This window comes from Mycteria americana, chromosome 4 (assembly GCF_035582795.1).
Source record: "Mycteria americana isolate JAX WOST 10 ecotype Jacksonville Zoo and Gardens chromosome 4, USCA_MyAme_1.0, whole genome shotgun sequence".
NCBI lineage: Eukaryota > Metazoa > Chordata > Aves > Ciconiiformes > Ciconiidae > Mycteria > Mycteria americana.
In genome coordinates, this window is record NC_134368.1 from 41,321,678 (window position 1) to 41,345,347 (window position 23,670).

The window sequence follows — 23,670 nt, forward strand, 5'->3', positions numbered from 1 at the left end:
ACTTGTGTAGCTAGGGAAGATCACCAGGGCTATTGGAGAAGCTGGGCACTGCAAATCTAGTTATGAGGGCTCTAGAGAGGAAAGAAGGGTTCTTAGCTGAAAAACATCTGGGGTTAGGAGGAGGTAAAGAGCAGAGTACTTATACTCTGACAGCTGCCTATGATCAATTAAAGAGTAGTATTACTATCTATTCTACTGCAGGTAGGAGAAGCATTGACAAGTAATCCTGCTTGTGGTGATAATGTTTTTTGCATAGCTAAATCATGAAGACACATGTGTCCGTCTGCATTTTAATAGAGAAAATCATGGTGACCTATCTAGCCTGTGTTTCTCTTTTAGGATCTTTTTGAAGGTAATCTCATCTGCAAGTGTGTTCGTACAGTTGTATAAAGTACTAGAGTTTCAGAATAAAACTGAGTATTACTGGAGACTTAAAAACTAATCTTCTAGATTATGCAGCTCCTAGAGACTTTCAGTACTATACATCTCTTTCTTACCTACAGTTGTCACACAAATGCCTACGGCTAAAACACAGCATGGTGAAAGACAAGAGTATAGTTTTGGAAATGCAAACTGCAGAATGGAAATAGTTTCTAACACTTTAACTGATTTTGACAAGTGATAAGTTCATATTTTGCGGCCAATGTCGCTGTAAGTTTCTTTTTCATTTACTGAGACAATGATGTTACATGGTTTTTGCTAGAAGATTCTTAAAACTTCTTTGTTTTTTCTACACAAGAATGCTTGCAGCACATTAGCTTTTCCTAGTTGTTTTGCTTAGTATTTGGAACCTCTTAAAGACAGAATTTATTTTGAAACATTATTTTACATATCAATAATGATAATGGTTCTGCAATTTCAACACTGTTCTACTCCAAATTGTGACTTAAGACAAGTCAGCTTTGTCTGTGTTCCAGTTGGTGTCGTTTTACTGATCTTGTTTTTACCCAACTTTTGCATTAGGATTTGTCTTGTCTTTGTAACACTAGTGCATTGATGACTGCAGAAATAGTAGTCTTCTCATGAGGACCTGTAATGTGTTGTTGATGACCTTTAAAATATCTAGTCCCTGCTGGGTAGTAACTAGCTGAAGATCTTCTTTATCCCTCACAGAAGACATTCCTAGAGGCCTCCAGAACACAAACTGGAAATAATATCTATTAGCCTTTCTTTGTGTGACCAGGAGAATAAAACTTATCTATATGTTTCTGATGAGGAATGATAATCCTTCTCTTCTTTGCCAAAAAGTATGTGAGTAAAATTTTGGCTCAGAAAAAGTAAACTGGAACATATTCAGTGGTTTTTGAGGTCCATCTGGCATTGGACACCAGTGTAATGGCCATGAGAAGCCTTTCAGGCTGGGAATCTGTATGTGTGACAGCATACCTTAACACTGCACCACAAATAAATATTATACCAGACTCCCAGGCAATGCACTGGCTGTTTACTCTGGCAAAAATTACATATGGAGCAGAACGTGAACAAACGTTTTGGGGATACTTAACTATCCTAACTTTAGGTGTGTGGGAGTGGGCATCATCTAGAAAATGAGCTGTCTTCTTTTTTTTAGTGTAATTTTGAAGCCCATTGAGCCAGCACAGTTCTTCAGAAGCCTGCTGGTAGGAGTCTTTGAAGCTGTAGTAAGGTTTAAAAAAACCAAAAAAACACAACAACAAAAAAACCACAAAAAACCTTCCATCAGCAGAGCTGCAAATTGGTCCATACTGAAATACCATCTGCTCTCTGAAAGAATGGATTTTTACTAGAATGTAGTATGTTTGGCTGAAGATGCACCCTGCCGTGTGTTTTGCAGATTTCCTTTGTTTTACTTGCCCTACCACATTAGATACTTTCTGAAGTCTTTATTTATTAAATCTTAGTCAAATGGCTCTCAAATGTATACTTGCTAAGTATTAGAAGGATACACCTAAGTTTTAGAAGGATTCCTAGGTTCCTTATCATCATAATCTAAAATATTATATTGACCTTTTCATGTCTTTTAGAGTGATTTTCCTCAGAAAATACTATTTGAGAAAAACAGAAGAAAGTCTTTTAAGGTCATTTGGATGAGCTCATTAAAACATTATTGCCATTTGTGCTTTGTGGAAGTGAGCAGTTTTCTGTCATTAGAAGAGGTATACTTGCAGATTCACTAGGATTTTTTTCACCTAGCTTACTGGAACTTGTTGGCAAAATGTGTTGCCAACCTCCATGTTTTTGTGCTTTCTTAACCTGCAGAAAAGTTTATTTGGTTTGAGGGTCTGATGATAATCATGCTGTTTTGGCCCCATTTTGCTGGCCCTCCCTCGTCAGCATTTTAGGCATATGAAATTTAAAATTTTTGCAAGTGTAAGCAGAGTAACGTGTCCTTTAGTTTAGAAATAAATGTTTAGAAAAATGTGGAAGTCCTCTATTCTGACAGGAAATAAAAGTTTCTGTATGTTACGTTTGGCAATTTATGGAAACTGGAAATTTTTTTCTTGGCTTATCTCTCCAAGAACTTCCCTTTAATGGGAAATTCATTTCCTAAAGCTATACAATTACTCATATCATGCAAATTGCATTTTACTATATAAGTGTCATTCTTCCATGGCTCAGAGTCCAAACAAAGGCCAGCTTTCAAAAAATCCAGTTGTGAATCTACTGATTCTCATAACAGGTTTCTGGAGGCCACTTTGTGTCATTGTAGGTAATGTTTACTTTAGTTTATTCAGAAGGTCATTGGGCTACTTTCCTTGAGTATCTCATTGAACTGCAGGAATGTAATTCTCCAATTTCAGGAATGGGGTTCTTTTTCCTTTTGCACAGATCATCCTTCTTCTGAGTCTCTTTTCACAAACACTAATCAACACAGTTATTTTTATATTCTGAATTCACAGCCTTTAAAGGGTTTATAAGGTTAGTCTATTGTGTTACAGGTGAGGCATTTGTACTCTCAAAAACTACTAGCAGATGATGCCTTAAAAAAGAAGGAAAAAGTAGTGTCCATTTCATCTGCATTGCCTTGGATCTTGTATTACCTGGTTTCTTGGTTTACTTAAGGATTACTTCAGTTTCTGCTTTGGGTATTGAAATCCTTTTCAAAGGTCTATGTAACTAGTGTGAGATTTTGACTTCACTCAGACTCTGCAATAGTCTGTAAAGCCGAGTCCACTGGTAGTGGCCTGAATTTTCAGATTTCTGAGCCTGATGAATAAACTTTGGTACTGTTACCAATGCATAAAAGCAAATAAAAAGATTTTTTTTTTTAATGGGTATGTTTGGCTATGTAAACCTTCTCTTGGTGTGTAATATTGAAATAAGGATAAGCAAAAGCATATGAGAAATTACGTAACCGTAAAAGAAAGATGTTGCTTCTAGCTTCTATATGTGTCTGTGTGCTCAATATGGAAGGTAGTCAGTAATGTCTGTTTGGAGTCTTTCTTTTGGGTGTTATATTTAATGTAATCTTGTAGTATTGCTGGTACTCTAAATATTTACCCTTTAATATACTCAATAAGTGCACAGCTGCCTCTCTGACCATGTGTCCTGCAGCCACACTATTTGCCCACCAGGAACTGTCTAGCTATTCAAAAAGAAAGTCTACTACTCACGGTGTTCAGTGAGTTTTATGAGCTGCGCAAGGGAATCATTTACTGCAAATTGATTTTTTTTTTCCCATCATCTCTTTAGATGAATTCTGCTAGTCCAGGAAGCAGATGAAATCTCTGGAGGCAGTTGAATTCTTGTTCCCTGTGCTAGTGGCTGTAACCTAGCCTGATTACAATTAATCCATGATTGAAAAGCAATTGGCAAAAAACTTTCTGAGATTGCATGTAACACGCGGATATGCTCCCCGAATTAAAATGGAATGGAATATCAAATTCCATTTTTTATAAGAATGCAGTGGAGTGACTAACAGTGATCTGAGTGTAATTTTGGAAATTTCCCATGATATTTATCTGCAGCATGTGGAATTAGAGTCAATTATAGTTGTTACAATAGCAGTTAGAACACTTTTCGTAGTCCTCCCTGATGATGCTTGCCTGCAGCATATACAGCTCTGAAATCTTCACGTAGGGAAGAGATCATTGGCTTTGGAGAGAACTTTCATGAATTCTTGCACACTCAGGTGCTGTTAGATTTGTCTGTGTGTAATGAAAAAGACTAAAGGATTTGTCTTTAGTAAACTAGGGATACGGCATTATAAATCCATACTAACAGTGTTGCAATGTTATGAAGCAAAGTATGTATAATTCAAATATTTTTATCATAACATTTTATGAGTTATTTGCTGTTTACTCATGTTTCATATGTCCTAGCAAACAGAGAAATTTGTAACTTTCCATGTTAGATAATATCCTGTTCATAAAATGGAAATTCTCAAATCAACATTGTTTCAAAAAATTAAATAGAAAACTTCTGTCCTGGTTTCTGTTGTCTTCTATGACATCTGGTTGCAAACTCTCATCAAAATGTGAATGCCATTAACTTGTATTTTTCTCTTATGCATAGTTAATCAGTTAATCTTCAGCTTGTTGCTATGCTTTCAGTGTTGTTGACATCTAATTGGAATAGCTAGAGTTCACTTAAAATTCAATATTTTAGCCTATTTCATTTCACATGCATTGAGGATTTGGTCTGCAAAACAGCTGTCTTCCAAATCCTTGAGTGCCTCCCTATATGATGTTTAGGGCTCTCAGTTTTTTTTCTGTACGGCACATTCAGAGAAGAGATAGTCCACATACTTGGCAAGTGAATCAGAATAAGCTTGTCTGGAATCCAGCTAATATATGTAATTACAAATGAAAAGTTCAGTACTCTTCAAGTACCTCCAGGCAGAACAGGCAATGCAAGAGGCAAAGTAGCAAGGTTATCTTAATCTTGATACTTTGTTTAGAAGAAGTCATCAGAGAAAACCAGCAATGAATAATTACATAATGAACCAAAGTCTCTCCCTATCTTGTTTTCTCAATGTCTAAAAATACAAGGAGCATGAGTTGGGCATTCTGTATACAACTTTTCTATCCTGAAGCAGCTGAAGTTTTGAAATATTAGTCTTTTTTGTAAATTGTTAATTCAGAGAAATCATTTGGCTTTATAAAAAAAATCTGTGTGTGTATTTATTTTAATTTTGACTTTATATAAATCTCCTTTAATATAAAAATAATTTTAAAAGAAAAATAGCTTAAATTCAGGCATCCATTTGAAAATGGTAAAAAATTTAAAAGAACAAAAAAAATCTTTGAAAAATCTGTGAAAATTGTAATTTCCCTTCCAACAGATTAGTTTTAATGAACAACACTTTCTGGAATGGTTGGGGCAAGGGGGCGAAAGCATTGCTCAAAATACCTCTCAGGGTAGTCAAAATTCCTTCTTGCCAGACTGTATAGCTCTGTACAGCTCCTCCACTACCTCAAAAAGAAGTCTAGTGGCAGTCAAAATAAATGGATTGTCTACTTGCAGTTTGTATGGATGATATTAGAATAGAATCATAAAATCATAGAATTGTTTAGGATGGAAAAGACCCTTAAGATCATCAAGTCCAACCGTATACCTAGCACTGCCAAGTCCACCACTAAACCATGTCCCTAAGCACTGCATCTACACATCTTTTAAATACCTCCAGGGGCGGTGACTCAACTACTTCCCTGGGCAGCCTGTTCCAGTGCTTGACAACCCTTTTGGTGAAGAAATTTTTCCTAATATCCAATCTAAACCTCCCCTGGTGCAACCTGAGTCCATTTTGTTGGCTGACTCACCAGCTGTGTCAGGAAGTTATCTTCCACACACTCCAGGAACCTCCTAGACTGTTTCCTCTCTGCTATATTGTATTTCCAGCAGAGATCTGGTGAGTTGAAGTCCCCCACAAGAACGAGGGCTAGCAATTGTGAAACTTCTCCCAGCTGCTTATAGAATATTTTGCCTGCCTCTTCATCCTGGTTGGGTGGTCTATAACAGACTCCCACCATGGTATCTGCCTTGTTGGCCCTCCCCCTGATTCTTACCCATAAACATTCAACCCTATCAGCATCGTCATTAAGCTCTAGACAATCAAAACACTCCCTAACATACAGGGGTACCCCACCGCCTCTCCTTCCTTGCCTATCCCTTCTGATGTGTTTATAGCCACCCATTGCAGCACTCCAGTTGCGCATGTCATTCCACATTGTTTCCGTGATGGTGACTATATCATAGTTTCATGCTGCACAATGGCTTCCAGCTCCTCCTGCTTGTTGCCCATGCTGCATACATTGGTGTAGATGCACTTCATTTGGGCTATGATCCCACCACCTTTTTCGGGGAAGAAGTCCTAATTCCTACGTGGCCATTCTCAGGCGCTTCCATGGTTTCTAACACATCCATCTTTGCTGCCGCGTGGATCTCCATCCCCTACCTCCACTGAGATGGCAGACTGAAGGACCTCGCTAGCACTCTGTCCCTCAAACATTGGCGTGCCACCCCCAGGCTTATCCCTAGCGAGCCTGGTTTTATCCTTTTCCCCCTTCAAATCTAGTTTAAAGCTCTTTCAATGATCCCTGCTAACTCCTGTGCAAAGATCCTTTTCCCCCTTTGAGACAGGTGTACCCCGTCTGCTGCCAGCAGGCCTCGTGTCATGTAGACTGACCCATGATCAAAACCCCCAAAATTCTGCTGGTGACATCAGGCTCGGAGCTAGGTATTGATCTGCTGGCGCTTCCTGTTTCTTCCCTCGTCATTCCCTGCATCTGGAAGGACAGAGGAGAACACTACTTGTGCTTCTGATCCCTTAACCAGTTGTCCCAAGGCCCTGAAGTCTCTCTTGATTGCCCTCGGACTTCCAGTTGCAACTTCATTGCTGCCTGCCTGAAAAATCAATAATGGATAGTAATCTGAGGGCTGTACTAGGGTAGGAAGCTTTCTTTTCACATCTTTTACCTGAGCCCCAGGGAGGCAGCAGATTTCCCTGAGAAGTGGGTCCGGTCTGCATATTGGGCCTTCTGTTGCCTTCAGAATGAAGTCTCCTATGACAATGACCTGTCTTTTTTTCTTTATAGAAGCAGTTTTGATGCAGGTTGTAGGCCAACTTAACCTTGGCGACACCTCCAAGCTAGATGAACCATGGTACTCATTATTGTTCAGTTCCACTTGCAGAGCCTCATACCTATTATGCAAGGGTGCCTGGGAAGGTGGGGAAGTCACAGAGGAGACGTGGCTGCTGCTCTGGGCAGGAACTTGTCACCATTGACCCCTATCCCTTAAGTCACTGTGTTCAGCCAGGCACATGAGGTCACAAGAGTGGCTGATTCTTCCATTTTCAAAATTGTATTTATTTTGCAATTGTGAGTATCCTGACGGTGACCTCTTATCACACTGCAGGCAGCTGTTGAGTGTAACACAGCTTTGTTCTCATTTGTACGTGAGGACTTTCCCATGTAAATGTGGGTGAAGGTCTGTGCCTGGAGTAATGATGTTGCAAAGGCATACGTGAAATCCCAGATGGAAGAACTCATCTGTGCATTCCCAAACCTAGACATAATTGCCATAGACATAAAAAATGATTAGGTATAAAAGACAAATTCTCCAGTTGCTTTTTAAAAAAAACCAGAGTTTAACCTAAATTAGATTATGTAAATACTTATGTATAAGTATGGTATGCATACTTATAGACATATATCTTTTACATTAACAGATTTTTTTTTCTTCAAATGTGCTTGTCTTTGTTTTGATTTTTTTGTCTCAAACCTTTCTGTCTGTGACCTTTTCACTTTTTTTTATTTCCCAGGAGTAAAATATGTCACTCTTAGTATACTGTTACAATGAAGAGACTGTACAGGAGCTCAGTAAGACTTCCTGAGACTGTGACCTTTTTTAAATACTAAAAGGCTTACTTCTGGAGATAACTTGCTAACCTCATTAAATTAGTGCACAAAGGCTGCAATGGATTAATTTTGACAGATTCAAGTTTTAAAAAAATAGTGCTTTATAACTATTGTGACTTTAATTTTAATGTAAAAATTGACATGTTTTCCTTTCCTCTAAAAAAAAAGAAGAAAAAAAAGAAAGAGGTTTTTTTTATAAAGTTAGACATAATGTTAAACTGCTTTATCGAATAGGAGTTAATGCTATACAGTTCATGTTTACTGAATGAGTAAGGAGACTTATAAATTGAAGATAATAAAATGAAAACAAATTTAATAGTCACCAAGTAGTATTTGACCATAGTCACCACGGGACTTATAACAGCAATGTTAGGTAAAAATCACTGCTGTAAAAAAGACAAATGTCTGTTATTTGTATGGTAATAACAACTATGTGTTCCTAAAGCAGCTGTTGTTCACTTTCTGTAGTGACCTTGCTTTAAATCACCAATATATTTGGTAATATATTACATTAGAAAGCTTTTAAGCTCAAATCTTCTGAGAGTATGAGAAAAATCATCTGTATCTCAAAGACAGACTGGCACACTACCTGGAAATTTTCTTTGGTTAACCATAATAAAATAACTAAACATTTTTTAAATAAGGAAAATCCAATATAAATCTTACATATTATGAATAGAATTTAAAAGACTTTGTTGTCACTCCCAAAGTCCTAATACTTTTGTGAAATTTTCTTTTGAACTTGTTTTATTATATCTATGGTTTCTTTCTAAATATGATATATTGGCTTCTTGATTTTTGCTTTGTTTTGTTTGATTTCTTTTTCTGGAACTGCTTCAGTGAAATAATTTACAGGAAGGTGGATATTTCTGGCTGTGAAATGTGAGATTAGAGAGCATCCCATCACAGTGGCATAACTGTGAAGAACTACAGAGCTCTCCTGCTGTAGAGCAAACCAGCAGAACAAGAGATATGTGATAAATGAGAGCTAGTCATCATGGATCGTGGCTTCTGTGCAATGCTTTCTTATTTCAGGATTGGCCTGTCTTTTTCTATTTCATATATAATGTTTCCTTTCCTTGGTATTTAGAATTTGGGAAAAAGAATAAAAGTTGTAATGATAAAACGTTCTAAAGCCAACACAAACCGTACTCAACTACTGTAGGCATTTCCCACTTTAAAGTTAGACAAGGGCATTGGAAGATTCAACTGCTGGAGGATGAAACTGGATCTATTCAGGCTATCAGTTTACTGCGAAATTTCATGCAGTCTTGTAATTTCATATTTTGAGCAAATCGCCTGTAGATACATTTCATTCTGAATCATTTGAAATCCATAAATTAATACTTGATTGCTGTCTAAAAAGCTATTCAACCGTAAGTTACAGTCTTAATGCAATTTTAGGTAAGGTTTTCATTGTATAGGAGGTATATTAGCTTCTTGTAGTCGGTCTTGCTTATCCTCATAATTGATGATTAAAAAAAAAATATTTGTAGGTGTTTGTTAGTATTAGGATGACAATGTTAAATAGAAGTTTTACTTTTATTTTTTAGCATGTTTCCCACTTTTTATTGCCTTTGCTCTTTCACAGATCTTTTCTTGCTTTTTCATGTGCCTGTCTTAAAAGCAGTTCCCTAACCTTACATTTCTGGGAGGAAAAAAACCCTGTGATGCATAAGAATTGTATTTCACATTCTGTGCTCTTGAAGAACTCTTTGCAGTGTAACCTATTACCTTCTTATCCTTCAGTTTATCTTAGCTAAGAAAATAAACCTTGCTTCTAGTTCAAAAGGTTCAACAAAGCAGAGAATCAGTAGAACATTCTAATTTTGTGCAGCAATCATCCTTCTAAAAAATTAAAAATGTTTTCATTGAAGAAAGACTTAGTGGCAAATAAACCTACAAAAGAGGAAGGGGCAGGATATCTAAATAGAAAAGATATTAAGATTTATTAGTGACTTTCAGCATCCTATCTAGATTGAGTTTTGACTAATCTATAACTTTAGCTATAAACTTTAATGGAAATAATTGTATCTAAGTATCTTACCTGTGAACCTTTGTGAAACTAGAAAGAAAACAGTCTTTCATGGCAAAGCAGCAGTTGAGCAAGAGTAATACGAAACATGATTTCAGAGTCTGTGTTCTTGAAATGGAATTTTCTTGTCTGCTTCTCATATATTAGTTGCAAATGTCTTTTAGTATTTTAATATACAAGAATACATGCTTTTTCCACTTTATGTAGAGAGTGAAAATGAAATGCATGCTTAATGCAGACTGATCTTTCACTAGATTCTAATCTGTCTGGTTGAGAGTAATTTTCCTTGATACAGTTATTCATTCCTTTACTCTAAAAATTGTCACTTCACTGAATACTTGCTGAGATTTCTGTTCCTGGAGTCAGTAATAAATGCTGTTTAACTCTAGTGGGTGATGGCTTAGGTTTTAAATATGTGTCTTTCTGAAGCCAGTAGAAGTTGGCTACTACAGATGTTTCTGTTCAAAAGAAATACATAACTTAACTTGAGATCTTGGTAGAATGAAAGGTAATGACTCAGTTCCAGTGAAAAATTTTCAGTTTGATGTCATTAAGATTATTAGTTGTAGGCTTGAGAAAGTATGTAACATAGTGGTCCACAGAGACTTTGCTTATGACCTGTACCTTTAAAGTTATTATCAATGAAAAAAGTGAATGTATTAATTTGCACTGACTGAGTAAATGGTACCTTTAAATTTTTATTCTAAGTTCATTAACAAACACTTCTGTTTCTGTTTTATTTATGTCTGCAAAACTGCTTATTGATAGTCATATGTTTGTGTTTTTAAATGGGATTATGGGGTTAATTACTATATAGAGAAGTCTAAATAGTACATTTTAAAGTGTTATACATATTCACATACACATTTTGAAAAATATACAAGGTGGCATTCATCAGTTTCATGGAACAGTCTTCCTTATAACTGGTCAAATCATGACTGGATTATTCAGATCATCCTGAAGGATGATGACTGCCCCATCATCATGTATTTCTTCATCTATTTTTCTTTCTGAGGTGTTGAAATGACAGTCTTATATAAAGTTGTCTAATGCTTCCATTAAAAGATTATGGTTTTATTTCCAGAAGGAAATATTCAGAATATTAAAAATTTCAGACTGAACCTTTCTATAACTCTTCTTTTTTCTGCTACTTTAGTTGAAATTATTCTATCCTTTTGGGTAATAAATATATATGACAACCTGTGTCTGTCTGTTTCATTGAGGAGTATCTCAGTGCCTTGGTGAGGGGTGGTAGAATTAGGTAGCTAGAACAAGGATGGGGGAGAAGAGGGAGGCGATGCCATGTTCCCACTGCTTATCCCCCAGAGCAGATGAGTTTGCTCTCTCCAAGCTTTGAAGAGAGCTAGCAAGAGTATCTGCTTTGGTTGTTTCTCAGGCAAATAGGTGTCCAAGGGAATAAGAGTAGCCAGGATGAAGACAGCCTGAGGGTAAAGGGAGCAGATGAAGTCAAAGAGAGGCTTTTGAGATAAAAGTGATGTAAAACAGGAGGACATAGGATCAGAAGTTGCATATGATACAGAATAAAGAGCAAGGGCTATGTAATGCCAAGTAAAAGAAAGATTTATTTGCTACCATATCCAAGAGACCAGGATTTTTGAGTTCTAGAATTCCACTGCTATCAGCTAACAGCTGTACAACCTACACACTTTGTCCACATCAGTAATGGAAAGATTTGTAAGGCAAAAGAGATTATTTAAGGCAGCTGAATATTTGGTAATTTATTCATATACTTTTTGACACTATGTCCTGTACAGCTGCTGGAAAATTTCCTGAGATCAAAGTATTCACAACTTACCTTTAATTGTATTTTTGTTATTGTTGACTGTTAAGTACACACAACTGGAAATGACAACAGTAAACTGTGTTTTGATTATAGAATGAGCTATAGAAACATAAGTATTCTGAGAAATCATATTAATGTTATTTTGAGTACCAACCTGAAAAGTGACTTGGCAAATGGCCTGTTTGTTCCTCTGTTCCACCACCTGAAAAAAGGTGGATGCTACCTTCTCTAAAATGAGGATGTTTAAAACTGTAAATACCTTTTAAATATGTAAGAGGTTTGTAGGGCATTCCGATTAAACAGATGAGTGCACAGAAGATTCATGGAGGAATGTTCTCTGAGTTTGCAAGATTTGGATAATGCACTAAAAAAAGAAAAATACGTGGCTTAAAGCCCAGTGTAACTCAGCCTATTTGTGAATGAGAAAAAAATGCTGCAGAATTATGTTTCAGTACATGCTTCATAGTAGTTTTCAATTTGGGAGAAATAGCTCTGTTCGAGGTTGAGGAGAAGGATTGAAGGATTGATTCCATGAACTCTAGGTGAGAAGGATGAAAAGGATACTTATTTTCTAGTTTTATGATCCATGGCATTGTCATTTGCTTTATAATGAGAGTACTAAATCTTGCATAGAATTAGTGTTCTTACAAACTGTTATTGTTTCCAGCAGATCAAAAACATAATTATAAACTTCTGTAATAGTTTCAATCATCATCTATGCATTATTGATACATATAACATGTTTATAACCTATTTATTAATAATAATGAATTGTTACTTTATTTAATGTACAAATCTTAGTTACATGATATATAAAGTACATGTAATGGGAAAACCATCTGAATTCATTGACCAAATTCTTCTTTATTTGTATCACATTTGTGCAGCTAGTTTGTTTCATTCCTGTCCCTTTAGCTTTAGAGTGATTTTGAAGCTGACAAATGTTGTCTGTGTTAAATCAGCCAGCAGGTTTTTTTTAAGATTACAAAGATTGACTGTGTTATGCCTGACTGATTTGTATTTCATGCAGTGACTGCTCTGTGTCAGTAACTTTAATACTTATTAACTGCTAGATTAAGATTTGTCTCATTAAACAGCAATAAACCTAATGTACTGAAGAGTATATAACAGCTAGTCACAACACAGTTTTCTGTACATTGTCATAATCATCAATGTCCCACAAATACGAGTATTCATGTCTGTAGTGTCTTTCAAAGGTGTGAATGTGTAAGGGTTTGCATGTATATACATAAAATATTTTAATTAATACTTCGTCTGGAAAAGTTGCATTAGTTTATATTGCAAACTATAACAGTACCTGTAAAAAGAGAGAATCTTCTCAAGTATGTACAGATCCCCCTTCCAATGTTTTCAGTTAATAATCAGTTCCTTTCTCACCAGAAGCATTACCCACTTGGACAAGGATAAACAAAAACAGCATGGGCATTTATAAATACCACATATATGAATTTTTTTATACAAATGTGAAACAAAGAAGGTGTCATGTGTCTAAAATTTGGTAAGAAAAGCCCAAGCCATATTGTGTCCACTTTTACAATTGTTTCTTATATAGCACAGCTAGCTAGGGTCTGATTCTTATTAGGTTTTGCAGCTAATTCTACAATACAACTGTCAAACAACATAAGCAGACTTAAGGAACAACAGCAGAGACGGTGGCTGTCAGGGATAAAAGGGCAAGGAGATGGGAAGTGTTTCATAAGGGGCTTGACACACCAAGTAGTAAAAAAAGTTAAAAACAAGAAAGATATTGGCCTAAAAACATCCCTAAACTACTTCTGTTTCCTCTCAGTTATATTAGTGGAAGTTAAATGTTTAAATGTTTTCATAGATGTTTACCCAAGAAAACAATGAATTCAGATGTAGGGTGAGGCTCTACTATTTGGAAATAATTGTGGTGTGATGTCACACAGTTCTGGCTATCTGCCTCATATTCTGCATATTTTATTGAAGTTACAGTGTTAATTTGATTTTAATTTGGTGAGACAAGCCACATGTTTGTAGTCAAGCACATGCTCAATACCTTCCTAAATGGAACCTTGTGTAGGCACCTGAATAGTAACTGAGCCAATTTCTTTGACACGCTGTGAGATGTGCAGCCAGGAACTTTTGCTTAAATTAGTTCTTGGTTAGAATTGCAATTGACGAGGTTGGGAAAGGTGACACTGATACCTTAAAGGAAGCACACAGCATGCAGGATGATTATTTACCAGTCCATCAAAGACAAAGAAGAAAAAAAATAAAGTGATGAAAAGAAAGGCTAGTTTCCTGTGTGATTGGCAAAGAGAATGAGGTATTTTGCTTTAAAAAAGTAGTTCCAGTCAATCCAAGATAGCTTCCCTATGTTGTCAAGAGTTGTGGAGTAGAAAAGAGATGCAGAGTAGCTCTTTGGGATGTTGTGCAGCCTCTGCCAAAGCTTGGACTGCACCTTCACTTCGTGAAATCTAGACCTTTGATCGTGACTCATGATGAGACTTTACTGCAAAGCCACTGATTCTCTGCTGTGACAATAGCTTAGATCTGCGTTCTGCCAAAAAGTACTAGTCAGGTGGATTGCTTCACAGTACTCTTTTGTTAATGTATGATATTTAGCAATTCTCATCACTGATTAAAAAATTACCCAAGTTCAACAAATACTTTGGCAGAATACTTTGGTGCAACAGAGGAAGTCAACAAGCTATTTGATCACTGATAAAAAAATACAGTCCAGCATGACAGAATATGAATTTTTGTACTCCCACCATTGATTATTGCTGAAGTATGACCAATGAAAGATGGGATGAAATTATTGTATGTGCTGGTTAATTCAGATTTACTTTTGTAGATATATTCAACAGCTAAATTTTTTATTTCATTCTGTTCCATGCTGGACATCATAATAGAAGTGTGTGTATATATATATATATGTATATTTATCCATATCCAGCTGTGTTTCAGTTACCCAGGAAAAGAGGCTGTAGGTAGCCTTTTTTTTTTTTTCAGATTTCAGGGCAGTTAAGAAGGATGGAGCAAAACAGAAGCATGTTTGTTATCTGTGGGATAAGTAAGTACCTATATGTGACTCCTAATCTAGGAGAAAGAGAGGACCTCCTCTTGCTTGCTGTTTAAGTTGCCATGCTATGTGCTTTGATGAGAATTAAAACCATGTTTATTTATGTTAGATGTGTCTTTAAATTTAGTTGAAAACTGATTTTTAATATAATTAGATCAGATATAAAATACATCTTTAATTTGGCTTTGAAAGTTTTTTATACCAGGTGACGGTAATACAGAAATTATAGATCTCTGCCAGGTGGATTTGCTAAATATAGTTGTTTGAATAGCACAGTGTTATTCTATTGCAAGCTTCTTGAAATAATATTTCTTCTCTTTGACTAAGTAGCATATTTCATATTACTACCACAGTGCATTAAAACTGTGAATTATTTTGAACCCATTTAAGCAATCCATTTGAGATTTAATTACCTTGAATATAACTGAACAAATGTGTTCAAGGCATATGATGAAAATGCAAATCAAAATTATATTTCTGACATAGAAGGTACCATGATGGATTATTAGTGATCTTACTGAATTAAGTTTTTTCTGTAGTGAATACAGTTTTTTAAACATTACAATGTGAACTGGAGTTTTGAGTGCTTAATAAAAACAAGGGACAGTTCTGGATGAAATTATAGCTAATTTTAAGCAGTGTACAAATTTACAAATTCTGTTGCCCTTGTTCAGGTTTAATTGTTATTGTTATCCGTTACTCACAACAAGAGAATATCAATATGAGTAAAGGAGGGAGGGGTTTTGTGTGTTGTACTATATTTTATTAAAATGCCCTGTAATCTACAGATCCCCACACTTCAAATGAAAATAATCATGAACAGAAAGAACTTTATGATTTGTATATGCACTAAGAATAGAAAAGTTATCCGTAAATGAATTTGTAAAGCAGGTCTTTGCAGGTCATAATTGTTTTCCCATTGAAAAAAAATGCTTTACTGTGCAATTTTCTATTTTAACAAATATTGGTGCTGCTATAAGGAGGTTTTGCAAACTTAAAAGAAAAAAAAAACCCTTGCATTCCATGAGACACTTGAATTCACATTGGACTACTGACCTGTCTTATAGTTCTAAAATTTCTAACTAAAATTTCTCAGAAAATTGACTTAAATTAATTTACAAAAAAGGCTTTTTACAACAATGTATCTGTAAGTCTGTACTTTCTAATACAAGTGCAGAATAATCTTATATTGATATTGTGTAGAGTAAATAAGCAGTTGATTATTTCAATTTTATTTCTGTGAGCCTACTAAGAAAAAAATGCTAGATAGAAGTGAGCCGAACTAAGCAACTAGGTTGCTTACCTTTTGACCACTCTGTTCCTTTTGCTTTAATGACTGCAGACAAGTTTCCAAATATTTTCCGGAATTCAAATTATGCTGAAGGACCAAATATTTCACCTTTACTGCTTCAATTTCAACTATTTCAGCATTTAGCCACATAAGAAAACATCAGCTCTTAAAGATGGCAATAAAATTGTGCATCTTTTGTCACTAGAGAATTCCTCACATACACATTCAGTTTGTGCAGTCCCTTAAGGCTCCATTTTCAGACTACTTTATTGTACTTATGTAATTTTTCTTTTCATTTTTGTTTTGTAACACCTTTTAAGGGTTTTATAATTTTTTTTGTGTTGCTGAAAGTTCTGTGTATAACCTGAAGACAAAATGGAGTAGTAAATGTGATGGAAAACTGTGGATTTTTATGCTGCAATGCTACCGTTATTATTGTTGTCCTGTGTGGGGGGCCTATCTATGTGGATTTTCCATGTCCATGGTGAGATAATCCCAGTATCATTCAAATAACTTAAGTCATATGCTTTCTATGACTGAAGTTTTCTGTAAGTTCAGAGCACAGTCAGTTGGGATGGATGTTGCAAAGGTAAATCTTTTGTTCCTTTTTTCTAATTGGATGAGTTGTGTGAAGTTATATTTCTACAGAGGGAGAATTTTGGAGGCCTGAGACCTTACAGAGCGGCTTCTGGTTGCAGGTTGCTGAGATGTTGATCATTCATATCATTCCCCTGGGTAACAAACTTATCCTAACCAGTGCACAAAGGTGGTTTCTGGGAATTTTTTTGTGCAAGATAATATAAAGGCAGCTATCTGATGAAGCAGTGGATTTGTGGGAGCTGCCTTCTAGATCCAGCATAACCAGGCTGTATCACCACTGCTTAAAATTGTCACACGTGCCAGTGGGATTTTTACTAGCAAACATGCATTACAGTAATTGTGAAAATGCACAATCGTAAGTATTTCAGTTTAGTTTGAGAAATTCTGCATCTAAATAAGCAAAAGTCTTTTTACAATTCCTCTTAGCCTTGGTCCCATGTTGAGTGCAGCAACTGATGCAGTTATTAACTGCAGAATGACTGTAAAGGCCTAAAGAAAAACATTTTGATTTTTGGCATTAGCCAATTTCTGATTAGCTAACATCCAGTCACACTAAGAAGATAACAAGTCAAAGCAGATCAGTAATGATACAGAATTTAATGTGTAGGAGGATACCTGCATAATTGTTTTGTATTTTCTTGCAATTAGTTGTCCTTTTTCCTGAAAACCCTTTTGAGATTTTCTGTGGGCATTATTCTTGCTCTTCTACATGTCATGTTGCTTATAAGAGTTTAATCAAAATACTGTGTTATTTATTTATTTTTCCACTGTAGTCCTAGCACCCAGGATCTCAGAATTAATTTTGTGGTAAAAGTAATTTTTCTTGCTTGATAGGTAATTCTGTAATAATAAAGATTTCATAGAAAGCTAATTTAAAGGAGAAGGAATCTCCTGAACAAGACTAAGAAAGGTACTTTAGTTGTTAGTGTTTGATGTAGGAAGGTGATAAAGTTTTCATCTAAATTCCAGTAGATCTTGTATAATGGTAGAGGGTGGGAGCAGAGTGGGGATGTGTCCCATGAATGACCCTGGGACACAGTTAGAGGGCAATTGTGGGATGTGTATGCAGCTTCTTGAACAGGCTTTCCAGATCACAGTACAAGGATGATCTTTGCTGATTCATTCCCAAATGTTGCTTCCCCTTATTTGCTGCTTTGTTAAACTACATCTCAAATGTCTTGTCTGTCTTCTGTACTTGGGGCAATATCAAGGGAGTTGGATTGCTTCTGCCTGTTGCTCTGCTGAGATGCCTTGGAGAACAGTTTCAGATCAGGAAGTCATGCCACCTGTTGAACAATTTGGGAGGTTTTTGGTACCAGATCTGAGTAAAATGTGTTGCTTTTTGTTCCGTACTATGTGTTTTGATGGATGTATTTATCAATTAAAATGTTACATAACCGTAACTTGACTTCATGAGGTTAAGGCTAACTTAATAAAATTCAGAACTAAATCTGCATGTTTCACGATGGTCTGTGAAACTGTATTTGAGTTGATTGGCCATGAAAGCTGTGTGACAAGTGGTACAAATTTAGATATGCAAAAGTGCATGCCTAGCCAGGCATGGAAGGCAAAGAAGATTTTCTTATTTTGTTTTCCATTTCAAGTTTGTGTGGTTCTCTTGCATTTTACTTGGACTATTCTGTCCTGTCTCCTAATATTAGATAGAAAAATCTTTAAGAAAAACAAGTTAAGAAAAAATGTCATTACAATGTTATGTGATCTTCAGAGGTGCTTGTTCTCATGGGAGATGTAGTTATCTGTGATTAATCATCCTAGATGTTCTAGCTGAAAATGAGTTGTAAAGGAGGAAAAAAGCAAAACCAGAAAATCCTTCTGTATTCTCTATGGGGTTTTTGTTGTTTTTTTATTTATTTATTTATTTTCTCCATGTTAATTTTTCCATAGAAATCTGGGATGGATGGGTTTTCTTAACAGTTTATGTAAAACACAGTAGCATAATTGCATTCTGAGACTCGTTCTGATGTCATTGGTTTAAACTTCACTCTCACAGACTTATGTGGCAAGAGGTGTAGGTCCTGACTCTCTCTTTTTTTTTTTTTTTTAAAATGCACTGGCCAGAAATTGGTGTTGTGTTTATTTGTCAGTTATATGTCCTGATCTGCACTGAGGAGAAAGAATTCACATATCACTAACACACAAAGAAATGATTGTGGCGGTGCAATTTGTGTGCATAATTAGCATGTAAATCACAACGACAATTTCTGCTTCTGCTCAGGATCTAAATCTTTTGCCTTAATGTAGAGAAGAGATAGTATAAACAGACAAGGTCAACTTATGTTTGGCTGGTGCACTTGGAGATATGTTAGAAAACTTGCACCCAAAAAGCAGCATAAACTAGAAGAGGTGTGTACAGATTTGTCTGTATAAGGAACACTTTACAAACCTTTTAAAGCAGAATTTTATATAGCTATATCAAGAGTATTTCTGATATAGACAGTAATAATTGTACTAAGAGGAGCAGAGGTAGTTGCCTACGAGATCTTTGCTGACTGGAAAGTGGATGTATGTAAAGTAACGTTAATGTGCACTATTTTGGTAGCTGAATATAGCCAGTATTTGGAGTTTTATTTTATCCATGTAAAATAAAATTCCTTGTCTTGTTATCTTCTATGTATTTTATTATTACATATTCTCTGTGGAGTGATTTATAATAAAATAAAAAAAAAGAACAGGACAGTTCTTCATGTTGAAAACTCCGAAGAATAGTGTTTTGGATTACTTCCTATGGTTTATGTAAAAATACATGGTCCCAGCAGATCTAGATTTTTACCTGAAGGAAAATATTGATAAACATAAGCACAATAAGAACAGTAAATGCTGAATTATATTGCACAAGGTTATTGTGCAGGCTTATTGTACAGAGTGAGCTGTTTGAAAAGTACCGAAACCTGTATTTGCAGATGAAAACAAACATCAAAGGAGCATACAATCTTTTTTATCTTTCCTAGTAATTATTTCTGTGGATGTATGTTTTAGCTACCTTGTGAAGACGGTGTTCAGAGCGTGAATGACTGCCTGTCTCACAGACATGTACACACATTGCACAGCTGAGTCACATTCTGTACCGGTGGTTCAACATCATTGTGCAAGTTAAAATAGCATTTCTATTGTTCTGTTATTAAACAGCTATTTTCACATTCTGAACAGCTGAAAGAAAAGAATTGTAGCAAATGTTACCTATAGCACATTACCTTCTGTGGTGTATGAATGATGTGTGATACCCATTTTAAAATCTTAGTCCTGATTCACTGATTTTCTTTGGTTTTGAGTTGATTTGACAACACTGAAAACTCTAGTTACTCATGAAGTAGTGAGAAAGGTAGTAGGCCTATGGAAGAGCTGAATAAACAAGCAAGGCCTTGAGAATACCTGATTATTTGAAAATTTCATGTGGTTGGAGGAATTTTTTTCCAATAATTTTTCTATCAGTGACAAAGCTTGAATTGGTAAAATATACTACTATTAAAAGCTTCCCTCAAAGGCTTATAAGCATGAACAGTTCTAATGTGAGAGAGGAACAGAAGCACTTTTTCTTCACAAACTATAAATTTGTTTCAGTTATTTTTCAAATTTTGAAAAAATTGGGAAAAAAAGGGATTTGTTTCTGATGAAATTTTTCATTGGATAGCAACTTATTATATCTGTTATCATATTATTTTATTATACTGTTTTTACTCTGTTATGTTATTTTACCGTATTACACTCTGTGGTGGGCTGACCCTGGCTGGACACCAGGTGCCCACCAAGCCGCTCTATCACTGCCCTCCTCAGCTGGACAGGGGAGAGAAAATATAACAAAAGGCTCATGGGGCGAGATAAGGACAGGGAGATCACTCAGCAATTACCGTCACGGGCAAGACAGACTCGACTTGGGGAAATTAGTTTAGTTTATTACCAATCAAATCAGAGTAGGATAATGAGAAATAAAACCAAATCTTAAACACCTTCCCGCCACCCATCCCTTCTTCCCGGGCTCAACTTCACTCCCGATTTTCTCTACCTCCTCCCCCTCAGCGGTGCAGGGGGACAGGGAATGGGGGCTGTGGTCAGTTCATCACGCCTTGTCTCTGCCGTTCCTTCCTCCTCAGGGGGAGGGCTCCTCACACTCCTCCCCTGCTCCAGCATGGGGTCCCTCCCACGGGAGACAGTCCTCCATGAACTTCTCCAATGTTGGTCCTTTCTATGGGGTGCAGTCCTTCAAGAACAGACTGCTCCAGTGTGGGTCCACCACAGGGTCACAAGTCCTGCCAGAAAACCTGCCTCAGCATGGGCTCCTCTCTCCACGGGTCCACAGGTCCTGACAAGAGCCTGCTCCAGCACGGGCTTCCCATGGGGTCACAGCATCCACCTGCTCCGGCGTGGGGTCCTCCACGGGCTGCAGGTGGATATCTACTCCACCGTGGACCTCCATGGGCTGCAGGGGCACAGCCTGCCTCACCATGGTCTTCACCATGGGCTGCAGGGGAATCTCTGCTCCAGCACCTGCAGCACCTCCTCCCCCTCCTTCTTCACTGGCCCTGGTGTCTGCAGGGTTGTTTCTTTCACATATTCTCACTCTTGTCTTCTGCTACAGTTGTGCAGGCTTTTTCCCCCCTTCTTAAATGTGTTATCCCAGAGGCACTACCACTGTCGCTGATGGGCTCAGTCTTGGCCAGTGCTGGGTCTGTCTTGGAGCCAGCTGGCATTGGCTCTATTGGACATAGGGGAAGCTTCTAGCATCTTCTCAGCTTCTCCCTGTAGCCCTCCTGCTACCGAAACCTTGCCATGCAAACCCAATGCACACTGTTTCACTATAATAAAGCTAAATATTACTGACCCTGGATTTTGACGTAGTTTGTGACATCTGAGTGTGTGCTCAACTCTCACGGGACCTAGTGGGTGAGGTGCAGCAGCTTCAGGAGGTAGTGCGTAGCCAGCTGTTTCCAGATAACAATACTCACAGTATTAAATACAGCAGTTGTATGTGAGTGTGACCTTAATGAAATTTATTCTAGTTCAGACTATTAGCTATTTTTGTTCCTATGTTGTCATTTATTTAATTTTCTCTCTTCCACTTTGCCTGTCTCAGAAGGTGAAAAAAGAAATCTTTACAAAATTTCTCTTCCACCTCCCTGCCCCAAGCTCTTGCAATAATAAGAAACACTCTCCCAACAGTCCATGTGTCCTTGGAAATATTTAGATCTGCCTTATTTTTTCATCTTTGACTTTACAGGCCCTCATACATCACTCCCATTATCACTCTACTGTCATCTCTCCCCCTCTTTTTACTTTTTCATATAATGCTGACAGGTGTACAGTGTTACTAGTTTCCTGAGGCTTTTTCTGCTGTTATTCTGTGCTGAAAATGGCAGTGGACATTTTGTGATAACATTTTGTGATATCATGCAACTATGGATTTCCCTGCAGTCCTTGTTCAATATATATATTTTCAATACATATTTCTTATTTTTATGCCTTTTAGACAGGAGATTATCCAGTGAAGTATCTTTTTCTAGTATTTGCGTAGGCTTTTAAAAACCGAGGAATTAACTACAGTTATGGTTAAGGGTAATCATAGAAAACAGGACTGAAGGAATTTCAAGAGATTTCCTATGTTTATCTGCATGCAGAATTAGTTACTCCAAAAGCATTTATATGTTTTCCTAGTCTGTTCCTAAGACCTCCCACTGATGGAAAGCCCATAGACTTCCTGGATATAAACCCCCATAGTCTAACAACCACTGAAGAAAGGCACAAAGTGATCACTGGACATTCAAAGCCCTGTGCTGCTAAATAGGAAAGCTACCTACTGTCAGCACAGTAGGATGACATGAATTGCAAGAAGTATATATCCTTCAACCAGGGTCGTATGGGCTCAGAGAGGATAAAAAAAAAACGCCGTGACCAAAGTGTTGGAAGGGTGGAAGGTGTTACACCTATGCAGGTGTGTGATGGCTGCTGGAGGTGGGTGACTTGTACAACAGGTTACTTAGTAAGACTTTGGCAGGGGTTTAAATATATGAATTTGTACATTTTACATTTGGTATTTTACAGTTGGCTGTGATATAGTAATTGTCCTTAAACAAAAGTAGTCTCAAGCTATATCCTTCTATTTTTATACAACCAGAATACATAGTTGCGAATTACCCCAGTTTTTGAAGTCTGTCTGTCTTGTATATGTTTCACAGATTCTTTTATATTTTTCTTACAGTAATTATCCAGCAGTTTAAATACTGTGTTTTGTAGTACCTATATTTACAAAATATCAATAGAGGTTTCTGTTTAACTAAAATGTGTGTATATTTGAAAATGGCTTAAACTGTTCCCTTTAGAGAATTTTGTGTATAAATAGCTGCTAAACGTACATATATGACAGATTGATACTTTTTCATTAAAATCAGAAAATGAAAGTTTGCACAGACAGAGGAAATTACTACTTTGGTTACCCAGGCTAAAGGAAATAAGAACTTACTAACTTACAGAACAAAATACAAAATTACGTGTAGAGGCTACATGTACTTTGAGCAAAGTAGACATACTTTCTTTAAAGAATGGCTTTTTTGTGCCTTTTGTTTGTTTGTTTAATATATCTCTGGTATTCCTATGATTTAGCATAGCCTAAAGCTTTTAGAGCATGTTAAAATATATTGAACTACACCTGTTGAACATCTTATAAGTAATTTTAATTGGCTATTGTCTGTATAAGCATTTAAATTTTATAGGCCTCACCTTGTTTTCTATCCAAATCCTTTGTGGCATAAACTGGTAATGCTTAGGAGAAAATAAAACTTTTGGCTACTGAGTCAATGTCTTCCCTCAGCCAGTGGTTCCTGCCTTTTCTGTCCTTCCAGAAGGCAATAGGCAGGGCTCTACAGGATGTAAAAGTCATTGTGGGAGTGGGGTGATTTGGGAGAGTCCAAGATGCTGCATTCATGAAACTACTTGACAAACGAGGCAAGGTAGTGCCAGAAACTTGAGCACCCTTGCTGGGGAAAGGGTTTGTTGTGGAACTAGGCATCAGTTTAGACA

The 23,670-nt window shown here is 36.6% G+C and overlaps 1 protein-coding gene across 1 annotated transcript in view; it reads left to right on the forward strand.

Annotated features, from left to right (window-relative positions):
- Positions 1-23,670, forward strand: part of GPM6A (glycoprotein M6A) — a 213,360-nt gene that overhangs the window by 145,762 nt on the left and 43,928 nt on the right. The gene's annotated exons all lie outside the window — the stretch shown is intronic.